The following is a 13910-nucleotide window of genomic DNA, read 5'->3' on the forward strand; positions in this document are numbered from 1 at the left end:
TATTATTTCCGTTCTCTTTTCAGTTTCCACAGATGGTTTACTTCACACAACTGATAATACACAACAGTTAAACACATTGAAATGCAAGATTTATGTTCCCTACAGAAAGGTCGCTGACCCGGAGAGAACTCGTGACAAAGAGCAGAGTGTAGAGAACCTCGTATCACTGGAGTGTCTGTTCCGGGAAGGTTGAGAGGCAGGACTGTTGAAGGGCATCCGAGCACAGATCTAGAACGGTTGTAGTATCATTCTTTTTTTTCACCTCCACCTGCATTTTCCTGTCTTTTCCCCTTCTTATTTTCCTCCTTTCCCTACACAAAATGGATCGATCACAAGAGACTGCATTTAGGGTTCTATTAGTAATTCTGGTTTTGATCAAGGACAGTTTGTTTTGGTGAGGGTCCCAGAGAGGTTGAGCAGGAATTTGGAATGGGTTCTGATGGCAAGTATGAATTTGTAGGATCTCAGGATCAGCGCATCACTTTAGTAAAGGCTGGCATCAGTAAGCGCTCTGGTAGTCAGGGAGCTCGGAGGCACTGCGAGGGGTTATTGTCTGATGAATATTGTATTTGTAGGAATTGTGAGAATATAGTTGAGGATGGGTGCATCCAGAGATGTCAGTCCAACCTTAATATCGACATGGACCGTCATCCGTTGAGTGATTACCACTCACTAGTGGGTAAGGTCTTAAACCAGATAGAATGCTGGGTGTGCTCACATGTACCTCAAGGTCAGAGCAAGTCAGGATTAGTACCGTACCCTTTAGCAATAGATGAGGTACTCGAATTACGGGGTGGGAGACCGGTGGACAAGAAATTCAATATCTCTAGGCCCCCTAGTTTGAAGCTCCACCAGTATTATGTAGACAGGTCCTTATTGTGTTTAATATTTCCAATTACCGAAAACCGGGAAATTGGGAAGTGATGTGGAATAACCAGACAATGACCTTTTCACACAGAGCTGATAGGATACCCATAGACTCTGAACTTGTACGCCAAATAGCCAACAGTGGGAGGTATTTTCGGTATAGGTATACTCGTGGAAGCAAGACCATGTGGGTTGGAAAAGTATCGCCAGGGTATTGTGCTCATATCATCCAGCCCGATACTTGTACTGAGCAGATGGGAGAATTAGGGATTGGTTTCTTTAATTGGAAAATTTGCAATATGGTGATGTTATATTTCTCTAACATCCTAGTGGATGCTGGGGACTCTGTAAGGACCATGGGGAATAGACGGGCTCCGCAGGAGACAGGGCACTTTAAGAAAGAATTTGGATACTGGTGTGCTCTGGCTCCTCCCTCTATGTCCCTCCTCCAGACCTCAGTTTGAATCTGTGCCCGGACGAGCTGGGTGCTGTTTAGTGAGCTCTCCTGAGCTTGCTATAAGAAAGTATTTTGTTAGGTTTTTTTATTTTCAGGGAGCTCTGCTGGCAAAAGACTCCCTGCATCGTGGGACTGAGGGGAGAGAAGCAGCCCTACTCTCTGAAGATAGGTCCTGCTTCTTAGGCTACTGGACACCATTAGCTCCAGAGGGATCGTACACAGGATCTCACCCTTTGTCGTCCGATCCCGGAGCCGCGCCACCGTCCCCCTCGCAGAGCCGGAAGACAGAAGCCGGGTGTAAGAAGGAAGAAGACTTCAAAATCGGCGGCAGAAGACTCCAGTCTTCAAACTGAGGTAGCGCACAGCACTGCAGCTGTGCGCCATTGCTCCCACACAAAACCCACATACTCCGGTCACTGTAGGGTGCAGGGCGCAGGGGGGGGTGCCCTGGGCAGCAATTAGGACCTCTTTGCAAAAGTTTGGCATATATACAGTTGGGCACTGTATATATGCATGAGCCCCCGCCATAATTTTACACAGAAACGCGGGACAGAAGCCCGCCGCTGAGGGGGTGGGTCTTCTTCCTCAGCACTCACCAGCGCCATTTTCTCTCCACAGCTCCGCTGAGAGGAAGCTCCCCAGGCTCTCCCCTGCAGATTCACGGTAGAAGAGGGTAAAAAGAGAGGGGGGGCACATAAATTAGGCGCAAAAACATTATATACAGCAGCTACTGGGTTAACACTAAGTTACTGTGTGATTCCTGGGACATATAGCGCTGGGATGTGTGCTGGCATACTCTCTCTATGTCTCTCCAAAGGGCCTTGTGGGGGAACTGGCTTCAAAAAGAGCATCCCCTGTGTGTGTGGTGTGTCGGTACGCTTGTGTCGACATGTTTGACGAGGAAGGCTATGTGGAAGCAGAGCGGGAGCAAATGAATGAGGTGTCTCTGCTGACGGCGCCAACACCTGATTGGATGGATATGTGGAAGGTTTTAAATGATAATGTTAATTCCTTGCATAAAAGGTTGGATAAAGCTGAAACCTTAGGACAGTCGGGGTCTCAGCCCATGCCTGATCCTATGTCGCAGAGGCCGTCAGGGTCTCAGAAGCGCCCACTATCCCAAACTGTTGACACAGATACCGACACAGATTCTGACTCCAGTGTCGACTATGATGATGCAAAGTTACAGCCTAAATTGGCTAAAGCTATACGTTATAGGATTATAGCAATTAAGGATGTGTTGCACATCACAGAGGAAACCCCAGTCCCTGACAAGAGGGTTCATATGTATGGGGAAAAAAGGCAGGTGGTGACCTTTCCCACTTCACATGAGCTAAATGAGTTATGTGAAAAAGCTTGGGAATCTCCAGATAAAAAACTGCAGATTTCCAAACGGATGCTTATGGCGTATCCTTTCCCGCCAACGGACAGGCTACGCTGGGAATCCTCCCCTAGGGTGGACAAAGCTCTAACACGCTTATCCAAGAAGGTGGCCCTACCGTCACAGGATACGGCCACCCTAACAGATGCTGCGGATAGAAAGCAAGAGGGTACCCTGAAGTCCATTTATACACATTCGGGTACCTTACTAAGGCCGGCAATTGCGTCGGCCTGGGTGTGTAGCGCTGTAGCAGCATGGACGGATACCTTGTCTGAGGATCTGGATACCTTGGACAAGGATACTATATTAATGACCCTGGGGCATATAAAAGATGCTGTCCTGTATATGAGAGATGCTCAAAGAGACATTAGCCTACTGGGCTCTAGAATAAATGCAATGTCGATTTCTGCCAGAAGGGTCCTGTGGACTTGGCAATGGACAGGCGATGCCGACTCAAAAAGGCACATGGAGGTTTTACCTTACAAGGGTGAGGAATTGTTTGGGGAGGGTCTCTCGGACCTGGTCTCCACAGCTACTGCTGGAAAGTCAAATTTTTTGCCATATGTTCCCTCACAACCTAAGAAAGCACCGTAATACCTCAAATCGGCCCTGCCAGCTTCCCCCTTAGAGAGGGAAATAGTGTTAGCTGCAATTCACAAATTGTATCTTCAGCAGGTGGTGGTCAAGGTTCCCCTCCTTCAACAAGGAAAGGGTTATTATTCGACCATGTTTGTGGTACCGAAACCGGACGGTTCGGTCAGACCCATATTGAATTTAAAATCCCTGAACATATACCTGAAAAGGTTCAAGTTCAAGATGGAATCGCTCAGAGCGGTCATCGCAAGCCTGGAAGGGGGGGATTTTATGGTGTCTCTGGACATAAAGGATGCATACCTTCATGTCCCCATTTATCCACCACATCAGGTGTACCTCAGATTTGTGGTACAGGATTGTCATTACCAATTCCAGACGTTGCCGTTTGGTCTCTCCACGGCACCAAGAATATTTACCAAGGTAATGGCGGAAATTATGGTGCTCCTGCGAAAGCAGGGGGTCACAATTATCCCATACTTGGACGATCTCCTCATAAAGGCGAGGTCCAGAGAGCAGTTGCTGATCAGCGTATCACGCTCTCGGGAAGTGTTACAACAGCACGGCTGGATTCTAAATATTCCGAAGTCGCAGTTGATTCCTACGACTCGTCTGCCCTTCCTGGGCATGATTCTGGACACAGACCAGAAGAGGGTTTATCTCCCGATGGAGAAGGCTCAGGAGCTCATGACACTGGTCAGAGACCTATTAAAACTAAAACAGGTGTCGGTGCATCACTGCACGCGAGTCCTGGGAAAGATGGTGGCATCATACGAGGCCATTCCCTTCGGCAGGTTCCATGCGAGGACCTTTCAATGGGATCTGTTGGACAAGTGGTCCGGATCACATCTTCAGATGCACCGGTTGATCACCCTATCCCCCAGGGCCAGGGTGTTTCTCCTGTGGTGGCTGCAGAGTGCTCACCTTCTCGAGGGCCGCAGATTTGGCATTCAGGACTGGGTCCTGGTGACCACGGATGCAAGCCTCCGAGGGTGGGGGGCAGTCACACAGGGAATAAATTTCCAAGGTCTGTGGTCAAGTCAGGAGACTTGCCTTCACATCAATATCCTGGAACTAAGGGCCATATACAACGCCCTATGTCAAGCGGAGACCCTGCTTCGCGACCAACCGGTTCTGGTTCAGTCAGACAACATCACCGCAGTGGCTCATGTAAACCGCCAAGGCGGCACAAGGAGCAGGGTGGCGATGGCGGAAGCCACCAGAAATCTTCGCTGGGCGGAGAATCAAGTATGTTCATTCCGGGAGTGGACAACTGGGAAGCAGACTTCCTCAGCAGGCACGACCTCCACCCGGGAGAGTGGGGACTTCATCAAGAAGTCTTCACGCAGATTGCAAGTTGGTGGGAACTGCCACAGGTGGACATGATGGCATCCCGCCTCAACACAAAGCTACAGAGGTATTGCGCCAGGTCAAGAGACCCTAAGGCGATAGCTGTAGACGCACTAGTGACACCGTGGGTGTTCCAGTCGGTTTATGTATTTCCTCCTCTTCCTCTCATACCCAAGGTGCTGAGAATCATAAGAAAAAGAGGAGTGAGAACAATACTCATTGTTCCGGATTGGCCAAGAAGGACTTGGTATCCAGATCTGCAAGAAATGCGCACAGAGGACCCATGGCCTCTGCCTCTAAGATAAGACTTGTTGCAACAGGGGCCCTGTCTGTTCCAAGACTTACCGCGGCTGCGTTTGACGGCATGGCGGTTGAACGCCGGATCCTAGCAGAAAAAGGCATTCCGGATGAAGTTATTCCTACGCTCATAAAGGCTAGGAAGGTCGTGACGGCTAAACATTATTACCGTATATGGCGAAAATATGTTGCTTGGGGTGAGGCCAGGAATGCCCCCACGGAGGAATTCCAGCTGGTCCGTTTCCTTCACTTCCTACAGGCAGGAGTGACTTTGGGCCTAAAATTGGGTTCCATTAAGGTCCAGATTTCGGCCCTGTCTATTTTCTTTCAAAAAGAACTGGCTTCTCTGCCTGAAGTGCAGACGTTTGTAAAGGGAGTGCTGCATATTCAGCCTCCTTTTGTGCCTCCAGTGGCACCTTGGGATCTGAACGTGGTGTTGAGTTTCCTGAAGTGACACTGGTTTGAACCACTTAAAACCGTGGAGTTAAAATATCTCACGTGGAAGGTGGTCATGCTATTAGCCTTGGCTTCGGCTAGGCGTGTGTCAGAATTAGCGGCTTTATCACATAAAAGCCGCTATCTGGTTTTCCATATGGACAGAGCAGAATTGAGGACCTGTCCACAATTTCTGCCTAAGGTGGTGTCATCTTTTCATATGAACCAACCTATTGTGGTGCCTGTGGCTACTCGTGACTTGGAGGATTCCGAGTTACTAGATGTGGTCAGGGCTTTGAAGGTTTATGTAGCCAGAACGGCTATAGTCAGGAAAACTGAGTCGCTGTTTATCCTGTATGCACCCAACAAGCTGGGTGCTCCTGCTTCAAAGCAGACTATTGCTCGCTGGATCTGTAGCACGATTCAGCAGGCTCATTTTGCAGCAGGATTGCCGCTGCCAAAATCAGTAAAGGCCCACTCCACGAGGAAGGTGGGCTCTTCTTGGGCGGCTGCCCGAGGGGTCTCGGCATTACAGCTTTGCCGAGCAGCTGCTTGGTCAGGTTCAAACACTTTTGCAAAGTTCTACAAGTTTGATACCCTGGCTGAGGAGGACCTTGTGTTTGCTCATTCGGTGCTGCAGAGTCATCCACACTCTCCCGCCCGTTTGGGAGCTTTGGTATAATCCCCATGGTCCTTACGGAGTCCCCAGCATCCACTAGGACGTTAGAGAAAATAAGATTTTACTTACCGGTAAATCTATTTCTCGTAGTCCGTAGTGGATGCTGGGCACCCGTCCCAAGTGCGGACTTCTTCTGCAATACCTGTATATAGTTATTGCTTGCATAAGGGTTATGTTATGGTGCATCAGGGTTGATCTGATGCTCGGTTGTTGTTCATACTGTTAACTGGGTAAGTTTATCACAAGTTATACGGTGTGATTGGTGTGGCTGGTATGAGTCTTGCCCTGGATTCCAAAATCCTTTCCTTGTACTGTCAGCTCTTCCGGGCACAGTTTCTCTAACTGAGGTCTGGAGGAGGGACATAGAGGGAGGAGCCAGAGCACACCAATATCCAAATTCTTTCTTAAAGTGCCCTGTCTCCTGCGGAGCCCGTCTATTCCCCATGGTCCATACGGAGTCCCCAGCATCCACTACGGACTACGAGAAATAGATTTACTGGTAAGTAAAATCTTATTTTTGTCCCCTATGTCCTCCCAGATGATGCCTATTTCATATGTGGGAGGAAGGCGTACAAGTGGCTTGCCGCGAGCTCAGAGGGATTGTGTTATATTGGGAGAGTACTGCCAGAGGTCATGACCATAACCCATGATAAGATGAAAGACGTTCACCGCAGCGCTCAGGCTCCTTATACTCATACTCACTATGAACACATCATCAAGAGACACCTCATAGGTAGGACAGAGCACGCAGCCTCTGATTTGATCCACGAATCCACCGGGATTCAATTCCTTCTCGCATTAGACATCACCCGTATTGCCAGAGGAATTATAAATTATAGGTATATCCATGCGCTAGCGAACTTGATAGATAATATCACTGAGATGTATGTTGACACCTTCAGGTTTACGGGAAGGGAGTTACAAGCTTACAAGCAGGAACTGATTCCACACAATTGGTTCTCAGGATTAGGAGAGTGGGCTCAAAATGTCATCATGAGTGTAGGGAAGTTTCTCCTTTGTATCCTGGGAGGCGTCATAATTATTGGTTTGATATTTAGGTGTGTTCGAATTCTGACGCGGCGCAAGCACGGTACAAAATTGATGAGTCTAAGGAGCAAGGGTACTGTTACAGCAGCAGATTTAGTTTACGACCCATCCATAGAGACTGTGATATGATAAGGATTGCAAATGAATTTCATGGCCTGTTTCGTTCACCCGTTTTTCTTTTGTCTCCCCCTCTGCCCAGATACATCCATCCGGAAAAAGACATTAGCCCTACCCAAAATGTTTATGTGAATGTATTTTATTTATATGTCTTATCTTCATCTCTGCAACCTTCAGTTAATGGCACACACATAGTCGACAGGTGATATCCACATATACTAGCACTCACATATGTTTCCCCCTCCATGTATCATCAACTAAATGTGCACCCCATTTGTTGGAACAAGAAGCCGAAAAGAGCTCGGTAGTGTTTGTTGGCCCACTTACAGACCCTTAATACGGGATAAGAAGGATTTAATGTATACTTCGCAATACCTCAAAGCTTATTTAGAACATATACGGAACGATGATACATGCCCCTCAGACATGGATTCATACATACATGCTTTTTACTATCCCACTAGGTCATACATTTCCCACCTACAACTCTCCCCGATCATCTGTAGATATTGTATTGATATTTTTCTGTTTAGTGATTAGATAGTGGCAGTTATTGGTGACTGCCAAAGTCGAAAAATATTGCAGTACACACATCACGTACAAACTACGCACAGATGGCCTCCGTGCGCGTACTTGCTCTGCTGTGCGTGCGCATATTCGCAATTTGCGTATGGTCGCTCCCGCGGTCCTGCGTATTAGTGCGTGGTATGAGTATTTACGGTAGAGTTTGTGAACGCATGGAAGGCTATCAAAACATATGACATATTTAATCCGAATAGTGCACAATGTACACATAGTTTCCCTGCACCACATCAGAAAGTAACAGCAGTTTAAATGGTATCAGAACAAAGGGATTCACCTTTACAGGATAGGAGGGGACAGAACAAGGTTATAAGGTGGTGTTTGGTATCCAGCTGAAGGGTATTTTAAGGGTAACATTCCGGTGTTGGTTTGAGAAAGATCGCATGTTCCTGCGGATAGTTATGTGCAGGAGCAGAATATAGATATAAACTGTATTTACTGTACATTATGTATGCGGCGGGAATCCAGAGGAGACCACCCACAAGAGCAGTTGGAAAAGACATTGCCTACCTATTCAAACCGACCTATGACCTGTATTAGTATTAGTAACGCATCACATTGCTTTATAAGGTTTAAAGTGTGTTCATTGGGTGTGTACGCGCTGTGTGTACTTTGTACCATCAGCACGGAGTTTGTACGCTAAGTCCGTACACAGCACGGGACTTTGGGGGTAATTCCAAGTTGATCGCAGCAGGAAATTTTTTAGCAGTTGGGCAAAACCATGTGCACTGCAGGGGTACAGATATAACATTTGCAGAGAGAGTTAGATTTGGGTTGGTTATTTTGTTTCTGTGCATGGTAAATACTGGCTGCTTTATTTTTACACTGCAATTTAGATTGCAGATTGCACTCACCACACCCAAAATCTAACTCTCTCTGCACATGTTATATCTGCCTCCCCTGCAGTGCACATGGTTTTGCCCAACTGCTAAAAAATATCCTGCTGCGATCAACTTGGAATTACCCCCTTTGTACGCTAATAGCGTACAAAGTACGTAGAGTGTGTATTAAGTACAGCGGCTGCAGCGGCTCCATGGTAAAGTGTATTTAAGGTGTGTTTAAGGTATAGCTTTCATTCCTAAGGACAAATCAGCATTATTATTGATCAAACCTATTTAGGTGAGTAAATGTGGTTTGTATTGCTTGCTTGTCATTTATGCTGAGCTTAAAAGCGGTGCTGTTGGGGCACCGAAACGTTGCACTATGGCATAATGATACGTTGTCACTAAAGATTACTATTCTCAACATTTGGACTGCCGCAGTTCTTTTTGTCTATGTACTTCCATACAGAGCCGGCCCTAACCAACATGATGCCCTATGTAACATTTTGGCTGGTGCCCCCTAGCACCACCGCTATTTCTGCCTCTGACCCTGCGCCCCTTTCCCAGCTCCATCACACCTCACCCATAGCAGTCCTTATTTTGATGTTCCTACTTTCTATGTTTTAATTAGGAACAAAAAGGGATGTATTTTTGCTGCCACACAATAGTACTCCCAATTCAAATTATGCCACACAGTACTGCAACTTTATTCACATTTTATTATGCGATAGTGTCCCTTATTCACGTTACATCACACAGTATTATCACATTACCTTATAAACGATACTCCTCATAGTAAGGCTCCTTATTCACATTACATCACACTGAATTGTTCCATATTCACATTACATGACACCATATTGCTCTTTATTCACTTTAGACCACACAGTAGTGCCCTTTCTATACGTTACGCCACACAGTAGAGCACCTTATACTCGTAATGCATTTATACACATACCACAAAGTAATGCCTCTCACACATATGACACACATTATTAATGTCCTTATAAACATAATGCGCCTTACACATTATGCCAACCTTTATTAATGCCCTTATACACATAATGCCCCTTATACATATGCCAAACACTATTGCACAACCAATCCACTCACACTCAGCACTCACACGGCCGCTAACACTGTGACCTCTGCCTCTTCTTGGCTACAGATGTGTCCTCATACATCTTGCCTCAATGCACCATGCAGCAAGAAATGCCTGTCCAGAGTCAGCTGGTAGCTCTGCTAACATCAGGAGCCTTTTTTTGATGAAAATGCATCTTATTTGCATTGATATGTGCTAGGATGCACAAGCAGCTTCTGATGATTAAAATGATAGGTGGCATGCTTATATTCTGTGTGCGACTGAGGCTGTATCTGCATACGAATTGCTACACACAGAATATAGGCATGCCACATATTATTTTAATCAGAAGAAGCTGCTTGTGCCCCTAGGCATAGCAAATGTCCTAGGCATTTGCCTAGTTTGCCTATGCCTAGTAGGACCAGCTCTGCTTCCATACACTGAAGGCACCCTACCATCACACCTTCATATACTGTATGTATGTATATATATATATATAAATATATGTGTGTATAAATATATATGTGTATGTATATGTATATATATATATATATATATATATATATATATATATATATACACACATATATACACACACACACACACACACACATAACAGGGCCTACACATTATGATACAGTTTAATATCATTGGTGGCACATTGGAAATGTTTTCTTTAAAATCATATACTGCTGATTGGTGGGGTAATGGGTGAAAATACATTGGTGGGGCAGTGTGGGTGACGTTGAAGATGCAAGAGGGAGGCTAGAGCAGGCAGGAGGAGAACTGTGCGCCGTGCTCTGTGCGGCTTAATGGAGCCGGGGAGGGCCCAGAGGGTCTGGGGAGGAGAAGCAATGTCACATTGTGCACATCGCTCATCATGGGTCCATACACACATGCCAAGATGAGCGATGTAACAAATGACATTGTACACATTGAGCTGCCTGCACGGCATTGGCTGTCGGTATGGGCATACACACTAGTTTAATTGAACGATATACCGTTCAAAATCGTCTTGCTCGTCCATATCTTTGAAAAATATTGTCTAGTGTATATGCCCCTTTAAGCCACAGTGTCTCATTATGGGTGATAGGACATCACTAGGTTACCCATCAATGGTTACCGCTGCTTTACAATTCAGTAGGCTGTGGACCAATGAGAGTCCAGGGTCGGGGCATCGCAGGAGTGAGAAGAGCATCACTCTCTCTGGCCACTCACTCCTCTTGACTATTGCCTCTGCCCCTATCTCCTCACACTCCCTACACCATTCTCTCCCACTATTCCTGCTCCACCCTCACAACTTCACCTGTCCCTCTCAGCTCTGCTTCCTGCCCTAGCACAGATCTCTCCCATCTCAACCCTGACAGCCTCATTCCCATCTCCCCTCATCACTGCACACTATGGAGCCCATTTATCATGGATAGCATATTGAATGCAATCAGAGCAGGATCTTACCGCACAGAATCGCATTGCAATATGCAAACCTATCCCCTAAATGTATGATGCAACATTTGCAGAGATAGAGGAGCCTGACCTAGCGATGTGCTGTGGTGGCTGGTGTGTGGTGCACGGTCATATCTGACCACACAGCACAGAGGCTACTTCTGGATAGGATTCTGGGGGAACCCTCTGCCTGGCCAGCAATGTGATGCGTGGCCCATAGGCTACAATGGGCTACCACCATGGATGGTGGTCGCTGCGGGGACCAATATCCAGAATGCTTTGCATTCTAGTAGAACAGTAACTAGACAATGTGGTGCCCTGTGCCAAAGATAGAATTGGTGTCGCTTCGTATTCCTGCAGTGGTTACTTTGTTCAGCACTCTGTCACCACTTCACCCATATTGAGATACCTGGGAAAAGAGGCAGGAAGGTTCCCGTCCTGTTATCCCCATGCATGCAAAAAGTAATGGAGCTCCTGACTGAAAAGCAGGCAGAGTGTGGTGTCACCCCTAACAATGTCTACATGTTTGCCAGGCCAGCCACCTTTTCACACTTCAGGGGATCCGATGCATTCATCGCTATGCCCGGGAGTGTGGGGCCAAGAATCCTGAAGCACTGTCCTCCGCCTGCATCTGGAAGCATGTGGCCATCCTTTCCAGGGTCCCCAACCTAAGCGACACCAAGATGGACCAGCTAGCCGATTTCCTTGGGCATGACATCCGGGTGCACCAGAAGTATTACCGTCTTCCAGAAGGTACCCTGCAGCTGGCCAAGTTAAGCAAGCTCTTCATGGCCCTTGAGCAAGGGAGAATGGCTGAATTCAGGGGCCACAGTCTGGAAGAGATCTCTATCGATCTAGACGGTTGATATCACATGACTGGTGACTCCAGGGACTGATACTGTTAGTGGGCTGGTGTGACAGGGTTCACTATCCATCTCTATTTACAGAACCAATCCAGGTGGCAAGTGATGAGGCAGAGAGGCAAGCCAGTGAGGTGATGGTGATGCACATCGAGAAAGAAGCAAACAGTGGAGGGAGCCGCTCCAATGATTCTTCACTGGGTATGTCAGAGCCTGGGACCAGCATGGATGCCGTAGCCTGGGAACGGGTGTGGATGACAGAGCCTTGGACCAATGTGGATATGCCATTACTTGGGACCACTGTGGATGCCGGAGCCTGGTATCAGGCATGGATGCTGGGTCCTGAAACTGCTGGGGATGCTGGAACCTGGAACCACTGTGATGCTGGGACCTGGAAAAACTGCAGATGCTGTGAGAGGTAGACATTAAAGGTGCCAGTTGGGGGGGGTGCTGTAACCAGACCTGCCCCACAGACTCCCTTACTATCACCCACATCTGTCCGGCAGACTCTCATCCTGTCACCCACCACATCTGCCCCTACAGAGTCTCTCTCCATGCCAGATTCCTTACCTGTGACTGCAGGCACAGGCTGGTGGGAAGGGGCTCATTGTATGGCCCATTGTAAGGTCTCCACTCCGCCATTTTGGCCTTGAGGTCCTTGCAGCTCCTTTTGACCTTGTTGGATGTTGATTTAATGTTGCTGGTTGGAAGCCCCCATAACAGTTCAAACTTCAGTGCCCCAACAATGTAGGTCTGCCACTGGGCACAGGACAGGAATGGATCTATGATCTGCACCACATTGCAAAGGTGGGAGGTCCAGAGGGTCATGGTTGCCTAATGTAGTAATCTGGGCTTGTGTTTTGGTAATGTAAGATTGTAAGCTCGCGAGCAGGGCCTTCCTACCTCTGTCTGTCTGTCTGTCTGTCTTTACCCAGTTTTGTTCTATAATTGTTGTTCTAATTGTAAAGCGCAACGGAATATGCTGCGCTATATAAGAAACTGCTAATAAATAAAATAAATAAATAATAATGTGACAGGTCCTCCAAAGCTGCCAAATCACCTGTTTAGCAAAGTGCAGTGCATTTTTTTTATATTTAAGCAATATTTTTGACCTTCCATTCACCATGTCACTACCTGGTGTGGCCATCATATAGCCTCATCCCTTTTTGTGTCTCTACAGCCCCATCCCTCCCTATTCTGCACAGTCTTAATCCTCTTTTGTGCCTCCGCCGCTTGATCTACCGTGTTTCTCCAACCTCATGCCCCCATGTCTCTCCAGTCTCATCCCCCCGTGTTTCTCCAGCTCACACCACCCTTTGTCTCTCCAGCCACATGCCCAACTGTGTCTTTCCACCCTCAATACCCCTGTTTTGTTAGCCTCATGACACCTGTGCCTCTCCAGCCTTGTGATCCCCATGTGTTTTTCATCTCTGTCCCATTCATCTCTATCTGTCATGTCTATCGCCCCCTGCCACTCTAATCTCTGTCCACCTCCCCCCATCTTCCTTACTCTGTATCCTGTTTCCCATCGCGGCCATTAGATGGAGGTCTGTGGGTGGTACCATGGAGGAATTTGTTGGTAGGGTTATGGGGGTGCAAGTGGGAGGTTGTGCAGGAGGTGAGAAGTGTGCATGCTTCAGATGCTAAGTGGTGTCTTCCCCCACCTTCACACCACTGCCCCCCCCCCCCCCCACCACTCTCACCTCAGTCCCCCTTTTTCCCTATCTAATCAATGTCCCTTCCTCCTTTCTCTCTCTTTAATCACTGTCTCACTCTTTCATTTCTTTCTACCTCCAGTTGTGAGAGGAGGAAGGGGGCAGGGATTTTCTGTAGTTGTTTAATGAGCAACTTTGAAACAGAAATTAGGCTGCAAATATAATAGAAAACTTTTTATCTAGATAA

The sequence above is a fragment of the Pseudophryne corroboree genome, chromosome 5 (genome assembly GCF_028390025.1).
Source record: "Pseudophryne corroboree isolate aPseCor3 chromosome 5, aPseCor3.hap2, whole genome shotgun sequence".
NCBI lineage: Eukaryota > Metazoa > Chordata > Amphibia > Anura > Myobatrachidae > Pseudophryne > Pseudophryne corroboree.